This window comes from Triturus cristatus, chromosome 10 (assembly GCF_964204655.1).
Source record: "Triturus cristatus chromosome 10, aTriCri1.1, whole genome shotgun sequence".
Taxonomy (NCBI): domain Eukaryota; kingdom Metazoa; phylum Chordata; class Amphibia; order Caudata; family Salamandridae; genus Triturus; species Triturus cristatus.
The window spans coordinates 13913482-13939838 of record NC_140593.1 but is presented as its reverse complement, the minus strand read 5'-3'; the positions used below and the strand labels follow the sequence as shown (position 1 = coordinate 13939838).

At 44.2% G+C, this 26357-nt stretch overlaps 1 protein-coding gene across 1 annotated transcript in view; it reads right to left on the bottom strand.

The window, feature by feature from the left end:
* Window positions 1-26357, bottom strand: part of LOC146788727 (vomeronasal type-2 receptor 26-like) — a 695945-nt gene that overhangs the window by 402304 nt on the left and 267284 nt on the right. The window lies entirely within an intron of this gene.

Sequence of the window (26357 nt, the reverse complement as noted above, 5' to 3'; positions counted from 1 at the left end):
TACAGACTACTGCCTTCGATGTACACTGCGGACAGCAGGGCTCTCAATTCAGATCGAGTCGCGATTGCAGATGACGCAGTCCAGTAAGCAACAGACATTCCTACCAGTGCAGCCCTCCCGGAACATGCATTATCGCTGGCTGTACACACGCTCAGTGCTTAAGGTGCCACTGACTCAGTGCACCACATGTCACTGGCATGTAGCCTTATTAAGGCAGAATTAATTAGTCAAAAGACATTGCTCCCAGTGCAGCCCGCCCGGACCACACATCATCGCAGGCTGCGCACACGCTGAGTGCTTCTGGTGCCACTAACTGTAAAGCTCAACTCAATGCCATGTGGCTGTGGGGCCTTGCTGACCGCTGCCTCTGGCCTACACTGCAGACAGCAGGGCTCACAATTCAGATTGAGTCACAATTGCAGATGACGCAGTCCAGTAGGCAACAGACATTGCTCCCAATGCGGCCCGCCCAGACCATGCATCATCGCTGGCTGTGCATATGCTGAGTGCTTCAGGTGCCACTAACTCAGTGTACGATAAGTCATTGCCACGTAGCCTTATTAAGGCAGAATTCATTAGCCAAAAGACATTGCTCCCAGAGCCACCTGCCCGGACCATGTGTCATCGCAGGCTGCACACTCACTGAGTGCTTCAGGTGCACTAACTGTGCAGCTCAACTTAACGCGACATGGCTGTGGGCCTTGCTGACCACTGCCTCCGGCGTACACTGCAGACAGCAGGGCTCCCAATTCAGATCGAGTCACGATTCACGATTGCAGATGACGCAGTCCAGTAGGCAACAGACATTGCTCATAGTGCGGCCTGCCAGGACCAAGCATCATCGCTGGCTGATAACACGCTGAGTGCCTCAGGTGCCACTAACTCTGTGCAGCTCAATGTCTGACTCCCAACTGACTTTAAAAGAGAGCATTTGATTGGTTCATAAGGTTTCCCATTCTAACAGTTGAAGGACCCCTCCCATTTTAGTCATTCTCTCTGCAGCTTCACAGGAGAGACACCTGTTGTGTTTCTGCAGCTAGTCTGTACATTTTTGGGATGTTTTTTCGAAAGATTTGGAAATGGCTTCTTCCAATCCTCAGCAAGAACATACTTCTGATGACGAAAAGAGATAGAAGAACCAACTCCCAAAAACAGACCAGACTCCAGCGTGTGGACATTTTTCACCATCCCAGATGGAGAAAAGAGAGTCAACGCAAGGAAGGTCAGTTGAAGTCTCCGTCCACGCATTTTGTCTAGAGGTAGTGACAAAAAATACACTTGTGGCATGTCGAGCATGTACAAGCACCTCTAGACAATCCACCCCAAACATTTTGCATGGGAGCAGATGCGACGTGCACAACAAAATATGCAACAAGGTGTCCAGGGAGCTGGTCCCAGGACTTCAGGAGCGTCAAGTACAACATCTCGAGGGCTGGACATACGCTGTTGGCCCTTGCTGACCGCTGCCTCCCGCCTACGCTGCGGTCAGCAGGGCTGACAATTCTGATGAAGTCACAATTGCAGAAGACGCAGTCCAGAAGGCAACAGACATTGCTCCCAGTGCGGCACTCCCGGACCATGCATCATCACTGGCTACGCACACGCTGAGTGCTTCAGGTGCCACTAACTCTGTGCAGCTCAAGTCAATGCCACGTGGCTGTGGGCCCTTGCTGACAGCTGCCTCTGGCCTAAACTGCGGTCAGCAGGGCTCACAATTCAGATCAAGTCGCGATTGCACATGGAGCAGTGCAGTAAGCAAAAGACAATGCTCCAAGTGCGGCCCGCTTGGACCATGCATCATTGCTGCCTGCACACACACTAAGTGCTTCAGGTTCCACTAACTCAGTGCACCACAAGTCACCACCATATGGCCTTATTGAGGCAGAATTCATTAGGCAAAAGTACACCAGTTTCAGGCTATTGTTCGTATGTCTCCATTAGGTTTACAAAGAGGCTTAAAAGGAAGAGTTGTGTATTTACCTTTAGATTTGAAAAAGAAAACTTTAAACTGTTGCTGTAGAGAAAAAGGAAACTGAACCTGTATTTATTCTAGTTAATGGTGTTCCTACGAAGAGTCGAAAAATATGGCAAGAATTAGCAGATATCAGCAAAGTGCAAAAGGCTACGTTATGTCTAACAAAAAACGAAGTTTACTACAAAAATGTGTATGTGGAAGAAGAAGAAACCGATTGAGTTGATGATAGCAAAATTTCAAGTGGCCAAATTGAAAAAGTGGACATCTCCAAAAGTGAAGAAATTTATGAACATTATAGTGTACATCCTTTACATTCAAAGGAAGTGATTGGAAATACTATTGAATTTTTCAAAATGAAGAAAGCGAAGGAAACTCCCATGAGTATTTGGGAAAGAAGTTTGGAAGCTTGTTGTTTTCCACAGATCTTCACCACTGGAAAAGGTGGACGATATGACAAACGACCAGTACAGATTCCAGCATCTGAATATCGTACAACAAGATCGTACTCAGAAGATCGAATATTTCGACATTGTATTCCATATTTATTTCATCTTTTGTTCCATACGCCTACACTGCAGTCAGCAGGGTTCACAATTCAAATTCAGTCTTGATTCATTAATTGCAGAGTCGCTGCCTGCGCACAAGCCGAGTGCTTCAGGTGCAACTGACACTGTGCAGTTCAAGTCAACACCATGTGGCTATGTACCCTTGCTGACCGCTGCCTCCGGTCTACACTGCGGTCAGCAGGGCTCACAATTAAAATTGAGTCTTCATTTATTAATTACAGAGTCCATTAGGCAACAGACATTGCATCCAGTGTGGCCTGCCTTGACGACGCATCATCACTGGCTGCGCACACGCTGAGCTCTTCAGGTGCCAGTAACTCTGTGCATCACAACTCATGGACTCTTTATGATTGACTTTGGTGCTGTAGACACTGGACACAAGAATGTCATCTCAGGCATCAGGAATATCCCGAAGGGACATTAACAATTTCTTTACATGAGCATGCTCATCGCTGGTGCCCCTACCTTACTGCACCACAAGTCATGGACCCTTTATGATACAATCTTTTGTGTGTGATTTAAGATCTGGTGCCCCTACCTTAGTGCACCACAAGTCATGGACCCTTTATGATTGAATCTCTGTGTGTGATCCAAAGATCACTGTTGTAGTTGTTGCCAGCACCAACCATTCCCTGAGGGCTGGCTTACACTCACCGCACACGCATCCAACACAGGCATCACTGGACACGTGATCCTGGTAACAAAAAGCGTCCGGGTGCACGTGCCCGCAGCCAGTTTCACTATCTATCTAACTATGTTAGTGTATTCATTATGTATGCATGATGGCCCTGGGCCCTACCACATTACATTGTGCTGTTGACTGCGCACGCAACCTTGTCACCTCTGGCAGTGGGGAAGACCTTGGTTATGTAACTATGTCCGGATCATTCTATGAGTACATGGGTAGAGACTGGGTGATTAGAGTACTGCAAGGAGAGTGTATGGTGAATTTATAAGTGCTTAGGGATTGGATATGTACATATGTTGGCGGAGCCTAACCCCCGAACACGAGCTTGGTTCCAATTGGCTGCAAAACAGTGGCAACCCCAGCGGAGCATCAGGATTGCAAACCAAGCCTCGGGAGAGCTGACGCTACACAAGAGTGAGCAGGCACCGCGCCGGTTCCTGAGGCACGCGCCTTTATTTTATTTTATTGTATGTTACAGAGTTTTATATAGCGCGAACTTGACCCTAATCGGGTATCAGAGCCCTTTACATAGCACCAGTTGCATTACATGAGGACACATTAATGTTTTTGTTAGGCACGGGGAGATTGAGTGATTTGTCCAGGATGTTCAACGTCAGTGCTGAGACTCGAACCCAGTTCCCCAGATTCAAAGTCGACCGCCCTAACTGTTAGGCCAACTCCTCTCTTCTTTGCTATGGGACCCCCACAGCCTTTGCAGTAGTACCCCGCCCACTAAAGTCTGGGCCATTGGCTAGCGGGAATACCGCACGGATGCCTGGAAAACTGAGTCCAGGAGCTTGGAGTTCTCATTGTGGTATACTGCATTCTCATTCAGTGGATACCCTCCCAGGTCGTTGATCTCTGGATCAACGAATTCTGACTGTTGGATCCCCGGAGTCCCTACCACTGGATCCCCTAAAGCGAGCTGCTGGGTCCGTGGAGCACTGGTAATAAAGGCCCAGAATCCTGTCTGCAAGATATTCCCAGCCCCACAGCTGGATCATTGACATATGACGGATATAATCTATGGAATTCTGTAAGCGTAAGCGGAGTCGGCAGAGCTGGCGTACGCCAGTGAGGGGTGCAGCTAGAGACAAATTTTGGGGGGCTGATAAAAATTTCGGGGGGGGGGCTAATTCTTCCAGTCATAGGCAGAGTGGGGATGCAGGGGCTCTAAGAAGGGGTGAAAACAACACAAAGCCTCATTAACAGGTAAATGGTCTTTTAAAGAGCTGTGAAGTACACGGGTGCCGCCCTGAGAGCCGCGTACCCAGCGCGTTCACACCAGGGGGCTGGCCTGAGAGCCGCACACCCAGCGCGTTCTCATTAGGGGGCCGCGCTGAGAGCCACGTACCCAGCACGTTCACACTAGGGGGTTGCACTGAGAGCCGCACTCCCAGCGCGTTCACACTAGGGGGCCGTGCTCAGCGCCACGTTAGGATCGCCACTCCAAACTTTTCTTTAAAAAAAGTCCACTTTCATTAAGTTATATTCGCCCCGAGGACCCCATTCCCCGGGGAATGGGGTCCTTCAATCCCTGCCATGTTCAGTGCCACAGCTAGCAACAGTGAATGGCTCACAGGTAACATTTGCCCTATTGGCAGCAATAGATAAAGTTCTTCAGTTATCTATTTTCAATATTTCTTTTTAAAGATTTTATATTTGCAAATAACACACACATGTGCATGGAATGTGAGTTCTGTGGCTCATTTCTAGCAGCAGCTACAGAAGGTCAGAGTCTGACTCAGACACAAAGAGATATGCACTTTAAAAAAAAGTGTACTTTGCCTTACTTTGTGGCCTATGCATCAGAGCCAGTTTTACTTGCAGTACCAGCTTACATTTACCATGCTTGGCATGTGATGATAACACAGACCATAATGTACATGTGATGAGGGCCTCAGCCACTGGAGATGAGGGCTTAATTTACAGTAGGCATGCCTTCTTGTGTGGGTGCATAGGCCCCAAGTGCAGAACACCTCCATTTTACATTTTCACATTTAAAGTTGACATCCTTTTTAAACAATGACTTTTAACACATATTTGCTTGCGCAGCCGTATGGGATAATGTTCTTAGAAATTCGTTTGCTTACACTTACATTTCTTTGAAAGCATATTATCAGGCCCTGAGACATTCTGTACAAGGACTAAGTTCACTACGCAAAATGTCAATACCATCCTGGGAGGGGCAGAGGCCTGCTCTATACTGTAACTGGCAACCAGGTGACACATACCCACAGGTAAATGGGCGTTAGAGCATTCTAAGGTATTCTGGTGGACCTCAAACCCTATACTTTAGAGAATAGGCAGTGCTAGGTAGGAGTACAATTATCTGTATTCATAGAATCAAAGCAATTGTACAATGGCTGAACTGTTTATTCTCTTCATCATACTTATAATGCTGGTAACATTATTCTGCACTGTCCTATTAATCATTTTAGTACATGTATTGTATGCAAGAATGCCATTGCTTCGATAAATATTTTAAATGCCTTGGTCAATTTGAATAAGATCTGTATCCAAAATTTCCTTGGGGAGTCACTGTTTTTATGTCCTTTTCTTCCAACATCATGGGAATTCTAAAGGTACCAGGGTTTGTGTATTCCACTGGAAGGGATCCAGAAATTATCCAAAATACAGCAACATTTTTTTTTTGTGAAAAAAAGTTCAGCAAATTAAATCATCTGTTTTTCCCCTTGCAAATGGTATCAACAAAGGGTTTGTGGGGCTCAAATCACATTTTTTCCAGATTTCAGGGACTGAGAGACTTTTGTCTGAAAACCAACATTTTTTACACGGTTTTGGCATTTTACTGGGACATAGCCTAGTTTTGCAATTTTTGTGCTTTCAACCTTCTTTCAGTTAATGGTAGAAATGGGTATGATCGCAATAATGGATCCTGGAAAGCTGTACATTTTAGAAAATTTGTCAAGAATTCTGAATTCAGAAATGGGTCATTTGTGAAGATCCTTCAAGGTTTCTTTATAGAAACTAAAGGTTGAAAATATTAAAAATTGAAAATGAGTTGAAAAAAACAGCCATTTGTGCCAACGTTTTCACCTGTAACTTCTTCTAATTATGACAGATGTTTGAAACAAATATACCGTTACATCCACTAGACCTTTCTGGTTGCAGGGGTATATATGACGTGTAGGATCACCAAGAACCCAAGTAACCCAGAGCCAATAACTGAGCAGCGTCTTGCAATGGTTTATTATGTACGGGGTATATAGCAATTAATTTGGCAAAATATATACAGTGAAAAATCGGGATGAAAGACACATAACTATTTCTGAAATTGGAACAAAATATAGAGTTTACAAACAGTAGCTATTTACACATTTCCGAAATTGTAAGTAACCACAGTAGCATGATAAGTGACTTCTATTTTGCACATTGTCTTTCATTTGAAAGGAAGAAATGCATTAAAAGTCAATAGGTAATAACAGTTGCTTTACAATTCAATTCAAAAAGTGCTTTATTCGAGAATTACTCATAAAAGCAGACATACAAACATATAATAAAAAACAATTAAATCTGAGATGTCATATTGACAAACGCACAGTTCTTAAAAAGATGCAAATTATTTTCAAAGATGAAATAAAATTAATCACAATAATAAAATTCATTATTATAGATAATGCAATTCTGTACAATTTATATAATCTTTGTGCTAATGAGAGAGCCATTTAGACATACATTTCACAGGTGTAAAGTTCATTAATGTTGTTAATACAATTAAGTATAATTTTATAAAATCTTTGTTCTAAAAAGAATCATTTAAAATTGTTTTTTCCAGATGACACGATAAATTACACTAAACAGAGAATAGACAATACTCTAGCAGTCTCTGTTCATCTAGGCAGAGAGTAATCACCGGACTAGCAATCTCTGCCTGATTGTCCATGCCCACCCCAAATACTTGGCGGTGGCGATTATAATCCAAGCTAAAGAAGTCGATCTTACTATGCGCAAAGCCACCATACTACTTTTGGTACCCAGATTCCTACACATAGGTGCCAACCAAACACGCCTTGGAGTAGAGTATGGTTTGCAGGAAAACAAAAAGTGACCAAGCGTTTCATTACCTTCCCCACAAGCTGGGCATATAGCAGGGCCTCCTTCCCTCCATTTAGATGTTAGGTAACGAAGAGGAAGAGAGCCCGCCCTTAATTGAAAAAGCAATTTCCTATCCAAAGGTTTGGATATGTAATCCCAATACAGTTCATACATGGGGTACAATTTAACCTCGAGAAAACTAACAGTCATGGCCCCACAATTGATACTGAGAAGACTTTTATTAGCGACATTATCCCAAAAAATATTTTTTAGGGTTGTCTTATTAGGGAATGATGTCCCAGCTGGGTCGGACCATAGTGCATTCAGGCCTAGTTCAAATAGTACTAGTTTTAATAATTTGAACCATCTGATTTTGTTAAAGCAATCTGCTCTAATAACATCAGTGAACCCGGATGCACAATGGGTGAGCTCAGGTGTGGTCCATAACCTACGCCAGTATAGAATTGGTCGTAGTTTGGCCATTTGCGAGATTTCTTTTCTTCCAAGCTCGTATCTCAGAGGCAATAACGGACTACTCTGTGGAGTACCTGTTAGTTTCCTAAGAAATGTATTCTCTGAGGTTTGCAACTCCTGCAGGTTATCATGCCCCCATATCTCAGCCCCATATAATGCCGACCCAATTGCTTTTGCCTCGTATATGATCAGGGGTGGTTTGATCGGTTTAGTTAATGATTTCCTATGCTCCTTTATAATGGTTCCAGCTAGTTGCTTGTGCCTCAAAGTTGCAATATTTAGATGCTGGTTCCACCTATTATCATTAGAAATAAGGATTCCCAGGTATGTGAATGATGATACGACCTCAAGAGTGCGTCCACTCATGGTAATGTTAGATTTAAAATTATGATACGGATTAAAAACCATGAGTTTTGTTTTAGACGCGTTCACCTCCAGACCGTGATCCCCGCAGAACTTATCGAAAATATCCAATGCTTTTTGCAATCCACTTGAAGTTTTAGATAAAATTAACGTGTCATCGGCAAACATTAAAATCTGAACTTTTACACCTGCAAGAGAAGGAGCATCAACTGCCTGTGATTGGATACAGGGGACTATGCCATTAATAAAAAGGGTGAACAAAGTAGGTGCCATTGAGCACCCCTGCCGAACCCCACGCTCAACAGGAAATTCGGCAGTGTCTTTGCCGTATCCACCCCATTGAATTTTAGCATAGGTGCCTTCATGTAATCTCATGATCATAGTCAACAGGACTCCTGGAACCCCCAAGGCCGCAAGTACTTCCCACAGTTTCGCCCTTGGTACCAGGTCGAAGGCAGCCCTCAAGTTGACAAAAGCCGCATAAAGACTGCCCCCGCCTAGCACCACAGTCCTCCACTGAATCAGCTAGAACCGAAAAACTTGGTCCACAGTACTAGTGGCCTTACGAAACCCAGCCTGAAATGGAGATAGAATATTAAATTATTCCGCCCAATCGAGCAATCGATTAACAATCACTCGCCCAACGATTTTTTGCACTGTGTCGATTAGGCTAATCGGGCGGTAATTACAAGGCTGGGAACGGTCACCTTTTTTGTACACAGGGATGATAACAGCACCCCGCCATGATGCCGGGATAGCTGCTCCCCTCGCTATGTGGTTTATTAGTAAGTGAATATATTTACACCACCTATCAGTGTCGTTTAAGAAAACGTCCGCAGGGACTCCATCAATGCCAGGAGCACGTCCACTGTGTACAGTTTTGAGGGCCGACAGAATTTCACCCGTCGTAAAGACATTGTCCTCAGAAGTTATATAGATAGGGCTAATGTTATTTACAATCTGGACCCTGTTAGCATATTGATCACTAAAAAAGTTTACCCAGGCTTCCTGCGGGACATAATTATTGCAAGCCTCTTCAGGCCTTTCTTGCCCCCATTTGACAATATGCCAAAATAATCTAGAATCTTTTCGATCACTAGCACACTTCAGCTTTTCCCAATGGGCTTCATCCCAATCTTTTTTTGCTTTAGTAATGCAAGTTTTATATGACTTTCTTGCAGAGCGGATAGCCCCCAGGTTTTTACTCTTGATTGCAGCTCCCAAAGAAGTTCGTGCCACCTTACAAGCATGATTATACGGCTACTCTGTGAACACGGGTCACCTTAGGGTTTACTGGTTTCAGGAAGTAGCTTTTGATTTCTTGGAAAAGGGACTCATGTACTTCAATAATATTAACTTGACTTGTAGTAATCCCTGCTTCGCCGTCTAGGGCCATAATGGCCTTTTCGGTCGCAGCTCCTATATTATCTATAGCTTGCTGGTCTGTCCTAACACTTGTCCATCTTAGCCTACGCATATCATTTGTTGGGGCAATGAGCGGGGGTAGGTAATCATCCAGAAAAGTAGAGGCGTTGGATTCAGACAGCCACCATTTATGGGTGACACATAACGGATTATGGTCACTCTCTGGAATTTCTGTTACAACCATGTCTCTAACAGTAGGCCAAAGGGAAAAGCTACAAATAATATAGTCAATACGACTTTTGCTTCTCCCATTGTCAAAGGTCATAGCTGGTACTCTGTCTGACTTTGTCCTTCCATTCAAAGCTCTTAATCCTTGTTCAAGGCACATTGCGTTCAAACCCAAAATATCCTCTGACCAACGAGTTACTGGGATGGTATCTAATGGGGGGATGTCCCATTGTTTGTCTTCCTCTGCACCTAGAAAGGCTTCGCCTGTATCTAGAGGTTCAAACGTACGGTTTAAATCCCCAGCAATTATTATGTTTTTACCACCTGAATGTGTCTCAAGGAGATTATACAGGGCAAGAAGAACCACAGATTTTCCTACGTTTCCACCTCTGGCATAAATGTTGTAAATATCGATGGATAAGGATAAATCACTCATGAGTCTAATGAGCTGAATATCTTTCTGACCAGTCTCTACGTTTTTTACAACGGCCTTTAAAGATTGTTTGACCCATATAGTAAGGCCCCCCATCGGACGCCCTTTAGGGCCCTTAGAAGCTGGTACATAAAAATTTAAGTACCCCAAAGCGAAAACGGGGTCACAAGCCCATGTTTCCTGAAAGATACAAACGTCAAAATTACTAACAAAATTAAACCAATCACCGCAACCCTGCTTTGAGCCTAGCCCGGCCACATTCCAGGATAATAAGTTTCCAGAATCATGTGCCATTACAGGTTTAGGGCTAAGAGTAAGTACACTCATCGCATTATCATTTAAACCATTATATATTAGATTTTCAGTTATTAAACCAGCTATGGCCTCCGAGTTAACAATCTCAGGACGGGAACCTTCTCGTTGGCCCAGCTCATCAGTACAGGGTGATTCAGATGAACGGAGGGATGGTTGTCAATCACAAGCATTCAGGTTTGACAGGGCAGAAAACCTATTTTCCACACATAGACCCCATTCACGAAATCCAACATCATTACTACTCCTATTGGTCACAACATTCCATTTAGTTCTTAGAATATTAGGGTTCGTACCTCTTCCTTTCCGAGAATAGAAAAAGTCCAGGGTCAGTGGTACAATTGAAGTTGACCTTCGCTGTGGAGGCAAGATGTTAGGTAAGATATTTGATAAAACCTCAGGGTCAGTGAAGGTTAGAATAACACAATCCCCTCTGAACCTCTTGACGCTGTCACCAATCCACTCAACCCTTCTGGCATTAGCAAGTTCAACAGCTAATTGTTGCTTCCCCCAAGGTGTTATTACCATGTTATTTAGTAAGCCATGATAAAGATTTGTTTAATAGAGAAGGGGCAGATTCGACCTCCCCAGAAGCCAAAGGGGGAACATTTGCAAGAACAAGAACTAATGGAGAGGCTTCAACTACAAGCTCGGAAGACCCTTTCCCCATATTAGAATTATTAGTGGGAGCAACAGGGGGTGGATCAACAAAGGCACCACTAGGTACTTTAGGCAGTGGTACAGGATTGGAGACAGATCCCCTATTCTCAGCAAGTGTTGTTTTGCTCAATACTGGCTCTACAACAACTTCAGTACTATTTCCTTCCTTCATCAAAGTTTTCTCTAATAAACCACCTAGTCTGTTGACCTCTGCAGTTAATTTATCAATTTTACTAACCAGGGGTTTGACTATACCTTTAATTTTTGTATCCATCATACTCCATAGTTTAGTAAATTGAGCGTTAGAAAGGGTAACATGAGCTTCACTGAGCAGATCAACCTCCTCCTCCTCATCCTCTGATATTTTCCTCGAAGGGGTTGCAATTTTATTTCTGCCTGATCTTAGACCCCCTCTTTTTTGGGTAACCTTGCTTTTACCCCGAGTAACCCTCGGAGCTGGTACAGGGATAATGGAAGGAGGGGACTCTATGTTGGTGGATATCACTGACACACCTTCACTATCGCTGTTGGCTTCAATAAGAGCGACTACACCACTAGGCAGGATGGGGTCCGTATCGAATAGAGGGACATGAGCCGCACAGGATGCACTACTATTGTGTAAAGCCAAAGAATCCCCATACTCTTTATCGGCCATATGGGATTGGTTAGATGAATCCAATCCCAATGAGGATCTCCTGTCACTATTGATTTTAGCCACAACTTGGATCAGGTAGTTATCTAAAGTATTATTTGCTGGGATTTGTTTTTTCCCAGGCATGAGTAAGACCAATAAGGTGGCTAAGATAATCAATACACTTAGAGCACAGGATACAGATAGATGTTATGATTACCCTGTATAGACCGCACTACTCGTGGGTACATAAATAGTACAAAAGAAATTTCAGGCAGAGTCCCTGGCCCAACCCAACCTAGTCCGACCTCGGACGGCCTCAGACGGTCCCGCCCTTGTCCCGGGCTTCGCCCGGGCGCTGCCCGCGTGCGTCCCGCGCTGCGGAGCACTCCGGTGGTTTAAATGCAGCCCGGGCGCTGCTTGATGATGTCAGCGCCAGGCGCCCGGGGCTGGGAGCGCTGGGTAATGTAGTTCTGAAAGGCCGTTTCCCTCACGGCGGTTGAATAGGCAGGAGTAGGCAAGAATCCGGGTTAGCGTGCTCCCCCACGACAGGCCGTTCCCCTCACGGCGGTCTTGCTACAGGATTCGTCTCACCAGGGCTTGAAAAGCGGTTCCCGCACTGCGGGGCACTCCGGTGGTTTAAATGCAGCCCGGGCGCTGCCTGATGATGTCAGCGGCAGGCGCCCGGGGCTGGGAGCGCTGGGTAATGTAGTTCTGAAAGGCCGTTTCCCTCACGGCGGTGGAATAGGCAGGAGTAGGCAAGAATCCGGGTTAGCGTGCTCCCCCACGACAGGCCGTTCCCCTCACGGCGTTCTTGCTACAGGATTCGTCTCACCAGGGCTTGAAAAGCGGTTCCCGCACTGCGGAGCACTCCGGTGGTTTAAATGCAGCCCGGGCGCTGCCTGATGATGTCAGCGGCAGACGCCCGGGGCTGAGAGCGCTGGGTAATGTAGTTCTGAAAGGCCGTTTCCCTCACAGCGGTGGAATAGGCAGGAGTAAGCAAGAATCCGGGTTAGCGTGCTCCCCCATGACAGGCCGTTCCCCTCACGGCGGTCTTGCTACAGGATTCGTCTCACCAGGGCTTGAAAAGCGGTTCCCGCACTGCGGAGCACTCCGGTGGTTTAAATGCAGCCCGGGCGCTGCCTGATGATGTCAGCGGCAGACGCCCGGGGCTGGGAGCGCTGGGTAATGTAGTTCTGAAAGGCCGTTTCCCTCACGGCGGTGGAATAGGCAGGAGTATGCAAGAATCCGGGTTAGCGTGCTCCCCCACGACAGGCCGTTCCCCTCACGGCGGTCTTGCTACAGGATTCGTCTCACCAGGGCTTGAAAAGCGGTTCCCAATTCTGTGTTACCCTAAGTCTCCAGATAAAAATGGTACCTCACTTGTGTGGGTAGGCTTAGTGCCCGTGACAGGAATCGGCTCAAAACCCAACATGGACAAACTTCCTTTTTATAGTGAAAACTGACCCTTTTTTTGCAAAGTGCCTAGCTGTAGATTTTGAACCCTAGCTCTTCTGGCACCTAGGGAAACCTAGCAAACCTATACATTTGTGAAAAGTCGACACCCAGGGGAATCCAGGATGGGGTGACTTGTCTGGCTTTCACTGGGTTCTGTTAGCCAAAATTCCTTGCAAGCCTCAAACTTTGTAAAAAAAAACACATTTCCCTCACATTGTGTTGAAACGTGGGTAAATCGAAGCAACTAGCAGATTCTAAATGCACATATATTTAATCCACTCTCCTTACATATTCATTTAATCTCTGCATTCTTCTGATAAAAAGTACTGTCAAGTTGCCTGCAATCATTATCAAAACCTAATATAAGCCTACATTACACAGATTCTATGTTTTGTTCCTATAGTGTTTAGGTGAGGTGAATGCATGAGGACATGAATGATGAGATGTTTGAGTAGTTAGATTACTAATATGTATATGTGTACAAATGAATTTATACAACAATGATAAGGAATAATATGTGTTTTTAAAACCTTGTTAATTATAATTGAAATATTTGTATGATATTCACCCTGCACTCGTGTTATTGTGAGCCCTTGATATTATAAAAAATATAGTGGAAGTATGTCTTTTTAAAAACTATTTTGAGTTGCCTTCGATTCCTTCACATTCATCCAAGGTACCCTACCATAGACAATAGAAAATGTCAGACTGGGTAACCTCAGTAATGAGGAGGTAACATGGCCAGTCCTAGTCCGCTATAGACCATATCTGCAGATAGGAGTTCTCACAACAGCAGGAATTTGTAGACTTTATGCAGCTATAATTACACTATACAGACAACTAATACAATTTGTTATGAGAGCCATAACATCAACCCCAGCAAGGGCTGTTCAATCTGCACAACCACAATTGGAGATGCCCATAATTAGTCCAGTGACTGTTAATGCAGTTATAGGTAAGGTTCCCCTTAGACCGGAGCAGATTCCGTTCTGGGTTGCACAAAAAAATCAGCTTGAAGCAGTGTTTCCCCATACAGGACCCCAAGATAAACATAGAATTCTCACTACGTGCCTTCCTTTGGAGATGGTTCCCCCGGTAGAAAACTGTGCCACGTGGGGCACAGTAATTGCTGCTATTTATACAAAATCAATAGCTGTTTTGCTAGAGGTGATTACACATATTTCAAAATGGATACTGGGCAGCCCATGCCCTGGATCAGGGAATTAAACTTATTAGCAATTATGCTGCAGTCTCTTGAATTATTTCTAGTTTTATTAAAGCGGAAGCAGCAGCATTTGGCGGTATAGCAATGTCTCACCCAGATACCATTAGTGAATCAGGAGTGAGAACTGCCAAAAGGTATTATTGCTCAAGCCTATACATCTAGAGGTTGGGATAATTTGGGAGCCAGGCCTAACAAACCACAAATTAAGTGTAATTCTGAAAAGGATAACTCCAAAACAGGCACCAGAGTCTTTAAAAGACTGCTGGGATAATAAGAAAAATAAAGACAAGATTAAATTACAAGGTGAATCTCCTCCACAGGAGTCTTCTGAGATGAGCTACAATTTGCATTACCATGAAACAATTAAACAGCTTTAAAGGTATAAGGCCACTGATACACATCCTTCTTTTTCCTTTTAGGAGTCATCCAAAAAAATGCTCGGAGAGAGGAGGTCGATCAGTGCGCAGATTGGAGGAGTATGTGAAACAGATGAAGGAGTCACAATGCTCTTCTGACTTCATAATAAAACAGGAAGAAAAATTTCCACAGCAAAAACCTCAATTTGAAAAGAAGAAGGTGGCTGAGATAAAAGACATGACACACATATTGAGGACTCTGCTTCAGAAGAGAGTGGGCTCTGACTCTACTAGACAGCACAACAGAAGTCACAATAGTTTGCTAAAATCATCTAGAGTGTCTGGCGGCAGTAACAACTAGTGACTAAATTCAGGTACAGACACCGGACCAGAGACTAAGGGGCTCATTACAATGGCGGAAGGACCGCCACCACCGCCATGCGGAAGCAGTCCTTCCGCCATCGGACCGTGAATTTCCCCCCACCACATTATGATGGTGGGGGATCTAGACTGCAACCATGGCGGACGGAAAGACCGTCCACCACAGAACCACAGGCAATCAGACCGAATGCCTGGCGGAGCGGTCTGCATGCATAAAATGGTGGCGGTGCCTAGCAGGCACATCCACCATATTATGATACAGACTGTGAGCCAACCTTTCCATGACGGCGACACCATCATGAAAAGGCTGTTGGAGATCATGTTCGATGGCCTGTTGCAGGCCCCCAATGGGGGGAGGTGTATGTGCATGGGTACCCCCCTACATTTGAGTACACTAAATGGAAGGCACCGTGCGGTACCTGCCACATAGTGCACTGTAATGCACAACATGCATTTTCAACATTGTGGTGGGTGCTGCTGTCATTGGAGAGTGACACAGTGGACGCTGAGCAGGAATAGGTTGTTGCATCTACTTTTCTCAGTGATTGCAATAGTAAGGCTAAGGTGATCCTGGTTTTAATGGAGCAACTGTATTTAATCGACATAAGCTCTCAGAAACCACTGGATATATACATTATTTGGCTGTACACAACATTTACACCCGCATTGGGTTTTGGTAAGTGTCCAAAACCTTAGCTTCCAGAGTAATTAAATGTGATCCTCTTCCGAGGACCTACTATAACCACTCACCAATAATTTTAGATTTAGCACTTCCTCCTTGAAAATTTGAGCTATTCGTCTGGTGCTTCCCACCCTATTCCTTATTAGACCCCGTTTTAAGGCAGAACTTTATAATAACATAGGCACAGTCGACAAGTTTACGACAGTTTGAGAGACATTTAAAGTCTCTATCAGCGGGTCACCATTGCAAAGCACGTATGGGTTCTCAGGTCTTTGAGAGGTAGACTCATGAAATTGAAAGTAGAAATTGCACAGTTAGAGAGGGAACATCAAGGTTACAGTGATCCCCAAACCCTGCATGACATCAAGACCAAGCTTAAGGAGAAATATGACATGGTGGACAGTGAAATTACACACATGGGTAATACTCAACGGCTAGGGTGTATGGGGAAGGTGAAAGACCTGGAGCTACTCTGGCAGGGCTGATGCGTTCTAGGAGAGATGTCAAAAAAATCACAGAAATACTAGACAAAACTTGACAGTCCCTCTATGACAGTGAACAAATAGCGGACAGATTTTGCAGATCCTATGCCGCTTTGTACAATTCATGAATTACTGCCAACTATGAGGCTATACTTCATTACTTGGAGCACATACTCATGTCGTGTCTCACCCCAGAACAGAGAGAGCACCTTATGACCCCCCCGGAGCCTGCTGAGATCCTTGAGGTATTAAAGAACATGCGAGCTGCGGATGCCCCTGGTATGGATGGCCTCACTGTCTTTTTTTACAAGACATATCAGGAATTGCTCATACTCCACTTATTTACATTATACGAGGAGATGGGTGATGCTAACGGTATGCGACCTTCAATGCTGGAAGAATTGATTTTCACTCTTTTGAACCATGTAAGCAATTCAACCTATGTTCCTCTTATAAGCCCCTGTCACTTTTAAATGTTGACACCAAGATTTTTGCTAAAATCTTGGCAAATAGACTAGCTTCAGTGGTCCCATTTATAGTCAGCCCTGAACAGGATTCATGCCAGGCCATAGCATAAAGGTTAATCTTAGAACCCTATTCTTTTTAATACAACGCGTTGAGCCTGAGGTGAAGGCAGCTACCATTTTTTTTAGATGCCAAAAAGGCGTTCGACTTCGTGGAATGGGCCTTTAGGAGGACTGTCCTGCGCCGCATTGAAGTTAGGGAAATATTTCTGCAATTAGTGAATGTGCTAAATATGGCCCCTTTGGCTCAGGTTTGCATTGGTAATTTGGTTACAGACCTCTTATGATTACTATAGGCACGCGATAGGGCTGCCCATTATCACCTTTGCTATATGTGAATATTACAGAGCTACTGGCCTGTGCTTTGAGAGAATATCATGGCCATAGGGGGCTGTATTTTCCTGGTTACCACCCCATCTTTAAGATCATGCGGAAGACACTTAGTTGTATATTCACAAATCAGAGATGAATCTTTCTCCTGTTCTCAGAGAGGTGACTCATTTTGATGTCCTTTCTGGATTGTGCATTATCTAGGAGAACTCGATATTATTTCCTCTCACTCCATCCACGAGTCCCTCGACATTTGAATTTCGCTGACTCAGTGCAGCACCTTGGCATCCAAATACATACGGACCCGGAGATAGTAATGAACCATAACTATGGCACAGCGATTCACAAACTAGAGACTGATGTTGATTGCTGGATCAGGCTGACGGTATTTTTAATGGGGCGTATAGCCCTAATGACAGTGGTTATACTTCCTAGGTTCCTGTTTCTGTTTCACAATATTGCAATGTTACTCGCGAGGTCATTAATTGCTACTCTATGCTCACTAATGATTAGATTGGCCTGGGTTGGTAAAAAACCTGGGTTAAGTTGGACATTCATACTTTGCCTATAAATATGGGGTGGTTGAGTACACCAGACCAGGAGCTATACTATAGGGCAGCTCAGAGTTTGCATGCACACTACTGGCTCTATGGCCCATATAACTTGCTGCATCTGTACATTGAGAGGGAAGCAGCTGCCCCCTTTCCCTCTCTCAGGCTCTTTTCTGTGACCCTTTGAGGTGTCACAGTGCACTTGGCTCAATTAATTCAACGATACATGCCTGGCACAATTTATTGTCCAAAGTACACCCCGTATGTGCATTTTTAATTGGCAAGGTATGCCCAGACGTGGGTCTCTTGTTCACTTTGCCACTGGATTCAAGCTAGCCTGGCTGATAAGGGTTGTTACCCCAAAACTGGACCATGGTTCTTGTTTCCGGTCCAGGGAAGACCTGGCTTAGCAGTTCAGGCTGGACTCTTCCCCTGAGGACAGGGTCAAGATTAATTTGAATATGGCTGGGTCTGAACTGTGGTGGTGAAGTGAGCTAAAGAAAGATGATGCATTCAACCTAGATCTGTGACTGGTGATGAGTGTCTGAAATGTTTCAGAGATCCTTCAAACATTTTCTTGTGTTTGCTTTCTTCACCCTAAGTTGGCTGGGTATGCCCAGACGTGTGTCTCTTGCTCGCTTCGCAACTGGATTCAAGCTAGCCTGGCTGATAAGGGTTGTTACCCCAAAACAGGACCATGGTTCTTGTTTCCAGTCCAGGGAAGACCTGGCTTGGCAGTTCTGGCTGGACTGTTCCCATGAAGCACAGCGTCAAGACTGATTTGCATATGGCTGGGTCCAAACTGGGGTGGCGAAGTGAGCTAAAGAATGATGATGGATTAAACCCAGATCTGTGACTGGGTGTCTGAAAATCTTCAGCACTCCATCCATCATCTCCTTGTGTTTGCTTTGTTTGCCTTAAATTGGCAGGCGATGCCCAGACATAGGTCCCTTGCTAACTTTGTCACTGGATTCAAGCTAGCCTGGCTGATGAGAGGTGTAACCCCGAAAGCTGCGCCAGGATTGTGGTTTCCGGTCCAGGGATTACCAGGTCTGGCTGTTCGGGCTGGGCTGCTCCCATGAGGCACACGGTCAAGACTGATTTGCATATGGCTGGGTACAATCTGGGGTGGCAAAGCGAGCTAAATAATGATGATGGATTCAATCCAGGTCTGTGACTGGGGGTGAGTGTCTGAAAAGTTTCAGCGCTCCATCCATCATCTCCTTATGTTTGCTTTGTTCACCCACAGTTGAGCATGGAAGCACAAAATCACCCAAAATATGAAGTCATGCACCACAGTCCACCATGCACCACACATTTTTTCCCATCATCCATTTGTACAGAAAGTGAGACATTACTTGTTTTTCCATTATTCATTATCAATGGATTTCCCATTATCCATCCACACTGGAGGTGGCATCACTGGTGTCTCATCAAAACCATTGATAAAAGAAGATACCAGGCAAGAGGAATTAATTTCCCATCATCCATCATCAAAGAAAGTGAAAACACTGCATTTACTAATAGAAATCTGCACAGGAAGTGACATCACTGGAGTTCCTATTATCCATCTGTACAGGAATTGATAACACTTTCTGCCTCCTCCCTTTTCAGTCGACTCTTCAAGGCATCCCAGGACTTTAATTAAGAACCTCTCTACCATTTAAACTTACACGATAACATATCATCATGTGCCTTAACCAGCACACCACACTCCCAATCTACACAAGCGTACCTAGATGAAGATAACCCGGACTCTCACATGGCATATTCCCACATCACATAGACCCACCATTCTACACATCCAATACATTCCACACACCCTCAAACTACACAACACATATTCCAACTCATGCTCATCAACGCTCACTCTGCAGTACTCTACACAACAGACATTGGGGATATCTGTCACAAGCATGATGCCCTATTCATCTCAGAAACATTTACACACCCACAGCTTCGCATATGCTTGTTGTCCATCTTCACACAGGTTACAGCATCTATTGTGTGGACTATACACTTAAGAATCTATCAATCCTGGTGGTCTTATTCCCTTGGCAAACAAGTAACACTCTACTCCATAAAGCTGCTGACATGACATTTCTCACTCTCTGCAACTCATAGTGCCTTCCATTTCTTCTATAGACCTCACAGGAAAAACAAGGACTGCATTTACCAATTCTCACATCTCCTCACAACATGATCCATCTGACATGTCCACGTCACAATTTTGGGTGACTTTAACCTCCCAGACAACACAGTTGCTCCTTGTCCCAGCCTGATCCAGTGATACCACCTCTACCTGAGTTTTCCTGCTCACTGTTCTTCCTGCAAACAGAAGCCCTGCCCACCCCAGGACCTACTTAATGCAGACCACAATGCAATTGCTCAGCAGAAGTGTGCAGAGGGCATACAGCTGGTATGGTAAATGTGCTCCAAAGGTAAGTCCCTCTGTATTCGTTCTCACCTGGACCGTGCCCAGCACCATGACATCTGGCCCTGACACCCCTGAAGATACACCATCACTGAACTATACATCCTCAACCCTGGACACCATAGCAAACAATGCCACTGTGCTGACCCACACTCCATGTTAGGATTTTTCACCTCCAACCACTGCCACATCGGATGCCATAACACACACACCAGCCCACTCACCAGCCCCACCCTGAGCACACCACAGACACCATCTGAACAAAAACACCATCTTGCATGAGCCTTTCTCAACACACTCTCACTATGCAAACACACTACTGAACTTTGGGACCTCATTTCCACTCTTACACCCAATGTCCTCTTCTGCACTGAGGCCTGACTCAACCCCACTTCTGCACCCAACATCAACACCACAATACCCAAAGGATGCAAGCTCACCCACCACCACATCAACAAGCCTGATGGAGGGAACACAATCATACACAAGGAAACCATCAAATGCACCACCACAAATGACAATATCATCCCAGCAATGGAAAACCTCAACTTCTGACTCCAAGCACACAGCAGAACTACCATCAGGGGCACCTTCACGTACCATAGTCCAGGACCACATCCAGCCTTCTGCAACTTCAGTGCTGACTTCATCTCCTCCCTTGCCATGGACTCTTACAGCTACATTTTCCTCGGAAACCTCAACTTCCATCTTGACGACCACAATTATATTAATGCTACCAACCTCCGCAACAGCATAAATAAGATCAGACTAACCTAACTCAACCAGGACTCCATGCACACTGCAGACCCCATGCTAGACCCCATCTTCACTATCAGTGACTGCATCAGGTACAACCGCACCATGAAACTCACTTGGACCGATTAATCCATCACCCACTTCAGCATCACCAGCTCACTGACCTTCACCCCCAGTCTACCTAACACCCCCCACTGCAGCTGGAACAAAGTCTTAAAGGACACATGGATCAATGCGTTCAACACCACCCACTCCATCTCCTCCAACAACCTAGACCAAAAAGTCAGAAACTTTAACAATCGATCACCAAGTGCTCCAACAGCATCTCTCCCATCAGCAACAACAACTACAGAAGATCCAACAAGCAGGCTAACTGGTACACTGAAACAACTGGAAAGGAGATGGCAGAAAAGACATGACTGGCAAGACCGCCTTCAAGACAGCCCTCAATCACTACCAAAGACATTTGAGAGAACCGAAGAGAAAGGCCAATGCCTCACACATCGAATCCTGACCTGCTACCAGCTCTCTCTTCTAAAGTAAGTCAAACCATGTCTTCCAGAATGTGACTTCAGAACTGATGTTCAAGCCCACACACTCTCACATATTGATAGTGGTAATGCCCTACTCCATGACCTTCTAGACTCCACACTGACACCCATTAAGAGCATTCAATAAGATGCATCATGTCTTATCCATGGTCTTTAGAAATATGATAACATCACCCAATCATGATGAAACTCCACCTGTACCCTTTGGCTGCCCACCTACTCATGAAAACTAGCTCCATCATTTACATAGCTATCACAAACAGCACCACACTTATCATGCAGACAAGCTGTCAGGTGGACATACACCACCATATATGACGCTTGTTATTGTGATGTGCATCCCTAGACAGGCGCTGTATGATCTTGATGAATGTGCTCTCCATAAACCCACATTTATAACCCATATGCATCTGTGTCGAGTATCTGTGGGCTTTCCACTTGTGCTTCTGATTGTGTATGTACTCTCACCTCATATAGTTTGTGTGTAGTTCTTATAGTGACATCATTGCATTATGGGCTGGGCCTGATGATTATACAATCAGGAAATGAGTCACCCAGACTGGACCTGATGATTATACAATCAGGAAATGAGACACCCAGCCTGGACCTAATGATTATACAATCAGGAAAATAGTCACTGAGAACATGTTATGGTATGAGCCTTGTGATTATACAACTAGAAAATGAGTCCCCCACTCATCAGCCATTCTAATTGGACCAGGACTATAAAGGCACTCCCCGACTACACCAAGATGCTAGGCAATCAGGAATCTGTGCAGCCTCCATTGCATCTTCAGAGCAGTTTCAGGATAATGGCATATAGTTGATACTGAGTCACGATTCTGCAGAGGACATCAGCAAATCATTATGCTTCTCAAGCCTGCAGTGTACGTCGTCATCCTGTTTCACGAGTCTGCAGCGGATGTACGCATGTCATCCTTTGCAACGGACCTGTAGTGAACATCGGTGCATCTAAAACTGTACAGTAAGTCACACTGCCAGTCACACAACCCCAAGGGGGCATCTTTAATGCTTTACAATAGAATCTTTCTACAGCAGCTTTAGGCAAATGTAACAAGTCTGTATATACAGGACTGTAACTGCTAGCACATATCACACTGCCCTCAGCATCTCATGCCCAGCTTCCTACAATGTCCAGGTCTGGCCAGTTCATTATTGTGGAACACGTGTAAGAGCTGCCCCACAGCACTTTTGGATTGGAGAAGAGCTCCACTTCTTCATGCGATTATTCAGTGACTTAACTGAGTGCAACAAACTGTCATCTTCCTGAGCAAAGATCCTCTGCTACCTGTTGATGTGGTTGCATGAACACATGATACAGATACTGGAATGAGTGGGGTGGGGTGCGCAGTGGAGTGCTTGCATTGGGTGTGAAGATCTGTGGGTAATTCTGTTTATGTTTACCTTTAACTTATAGTGTACTCCACATCCTCAATGCTCACCTTTTATTACATCAAGGACCATGCCTACTTGGTAACCACAGACAAGGGTGTCCATTGAACCAATGGATGTGATCTTGTTTCTTTATTATTTTGTCCCATTACCCCATTCCCTTCATTGTGACACAGGCCATCAGAAATGCAGTCCACATAACAGTGAGGGGCGTGGTAGAATAATTACAAACATCGCTCCTGCTGGGTTCAGGATAGCTCAGGTTAGCGCATCTGACACAATCTCTGGTGGATCGTAGCACACCTGGGGCCATCACACCATTAGACTACAGATTAAGAAGTGTAAGGAAGAAAAAAAGACAACAGGTCTTTTCCATCTATGCACACAGGATAGAAACAACATCCCTTTTTCCAATTTGGGAAAGAGTTGATGAATCACCTCTTTACAGAACCCTATATCACAATGCAATAACAGTCCACAAACCTGCCACCTCTTCTATCAGTTATTGACTTCATGCTTGACCATGACTTTGTACAGTGCTCCACTGTCTTTTGGATAGGCTTGCAATAAAGAAATACCACATGCATACATACATACATTCATATATACATACATATACGAGTGTTTATCAAAGGGAGTGTGTTGGATAAAAAACATGACCTGTATGACTGTTTTTGAGAAGCAGAACTAAGCTAGCTTGTCCAGAACTCTCCCATAGTGTCCCATTATTGAACTTCAATCTGTGTGCTTTTCTTGGTGAAAGCAAAGTAATAGTTGCTGACAAGATTTATTAATCACTAACTCCTTAGTATGACTCACCAGTAGCAAAATAATATGTTGCTTGATATGTTTTACTTTAATCAGAGGTTGTTGTGAAAGAATTACAACTACAATTTTTCAACTTCAATGTACTCTCTCTCTTTCTCCTGCTCTCTCTTTCTCTTTTTATTAAGCCATACTTTTTGATTTTGGTCTCACACTGGGGAGTTATGTTCTAAATGGGGTGCATGTTGGACAAATGCAGTGGCCATTCTTTAACCTGTTTCTGCTCTTCTCTGGGCTAGTCTATAAAGTTGCTATGGAGGCCATGTTGATCTGTGGGTCCATTATGAAATAATTCCCTCAGCCAGAACATTGACAACTTTGGCAGCCATTAGGTCCACTTGGGCTTAGTGTGAGCAGGGACTGATGGCATGGAAGATACTGTAAGCACTTTACTTTATGACACACTGCCCATGCAGGTTTGAAAGATCCCTTCATGGTGCTGGATAGAAGGAAACTCCTTTGAGTGTTATCACTGAACTTTACTTTTTGTGCAAAACTGAGTTTGTTTTATCCAACTGAAGGGCTAATTTCAAGACATGTTGAGGGTAAAAAATCAAGCACGAAATTGAGTCAGTGAGTGGAAAGTGAATGAGTGATCAAATGATTGAGTATATAAGAGGGTGGGTGAGTCAGTGAGGTAGGCTGGAGGGTAATAATTGAGATGTCAGGAGTTACCAAGTTGATAAGTGTGTGATGTGGGGGTCATTTAGAGTTTGGAAACGCTAATGAACAGCCATACATTTGGTGGCTGACCCATCTGCCAAACTCGCTGATCTGCACCATTTCAAATTAATTAAGTTCTTAGATCCTTCTGGCTGAACTTCCTGAGATGGGACGAGTCACCTTCCTCATCACAATATATCCTCTCAACAAAGCCAAAGCTTTTGATGGCTCTTTGATGGAGCTGTTTTCAGATCTTATTAAAGGAAGGCATGGGCAAGCCAACTGCCAGTAGGGTAATGCTAATTAACCTACTAAAGATGTAGGCAGGTTAAAGGAAACTTTAAAAAAATCACTTTTCCTAAATATTTATTAAAAAACCCACTTCATTGGATTTTTTTTATTACATATTAAAAATAGCTGTTTAAGCAGCTCTGTAGCTTCCCCCAATTCAAACTTATTAGCATTATGCCTTTATTTTAGCTTTGGTATTTTCTTATAGGAAAGGTACAGCCCTAATAGTAAAAATAGGTTTTGGGGCTATTCAGTGTAGGAAGATGCAAATATTAAACCCTTTCTTGTTGCACTGTTAAATACCAGATACTCTGCCTTGTGGGCTAAATGGCCTTAGAAGTGACATTTAATTTTCAAAAGTAATATTTCCACTAGTCAAAAAGGGTTATTTTGACAAATTCACCTACATATTTAAAGGGTGCAAATTAGTGTATGGAACAAACGGTGCTGCAGTCCGCGAGCAATACTTTACCTTTCCCGTGCCATTGGTATATTAGGGAGCTAAATATGTCAATTAGAATTTAGACAATTTATCATGTTTTAAGAGCCATTGCACATACACTGAGGACTGGACATAACTGCCTTAGTGTGCAGTGTTAAAAATCAGCAGCATTAGTTTAAAAGAAATGGGAGAAACTAGGCAGAAAGGGCAATGTCTTGAATTATGTAAAAGCTTTAGAAGAGGGAGGGCAGGATTGCCAACCATGAGTGCCAGCCTGGTTTCAAATAAACCTAGGCGTAGTTCGCGAAGTAGAGCTGCGCGTAGCTACGCAAAGTGCACTTTGCACTATGCGTGCTACGCATAGCACTTCGCGAACTGCGTAGTACCCTGTTCGCCCTGCGCAAGATGCCGTTTTCAATGATTGCACAGTGCGGACAAGCATCCGGCAGTGCGCAATCATTGAAAACGTTTGAGGAGTTTGAGGAGTTTGAGGTGGAGGAGTATGTAGTGAGAAGGTGTGAGAAGTAAAAGGTTCAAGGGGGGTGAGTTTAATTAATGGATGAGGAGAAAGCAGTATGTATGTGGAGGGGTAGATAAGTGAGGGGTGAACAAGGATGTGATATAAAGCTAAATTTACATAGAGAAAGGGCGGATGTTTGTTTTGCAGAATATAGGGGGTGAAACAAAGGAAATTGGCTGAACAGAGAACTTGGTTCACCATGAGAACAGAGGGGTACTTGTGTTAATACATATTGCTCATATTGAGGACGGGGTGAAAGGGTATAAGGGGTTCAGACATTTTTTGACATTTTTTGATTGTTTTGGTGATTACATAAGATGTTGATCTATGGTCATTGTAATGATGGATATTTGTTTTATTGCTATTCACAGTATCCCCTGACGAAGGGCGCTCTTAGCCCGAAATGTATTGGGTTTTAAATAAACGCTGCTTTGGACGAACTCCTGCTTTTGTCGTGTTTTAGCTAGAGGTCCGGATGGGCACAGCTTTAACATAAGAAACTTGAAAATGGCATAACATCCCGCGTGTGGATTCGGAGTATCAGTCGCAAAATATGGAGATATATTAAGAATTGAATAGATGTTTAAAAATGGATTATAATGGAGAAAAAATTAACTATTTGCCAATGCGGCGCAATGCAGCTGTGCGGTCGGTCTGGGGCAAGATAATGCTCCACTCAATCATACCACAATTTAGGATGCCTTGTGCCAATATACACG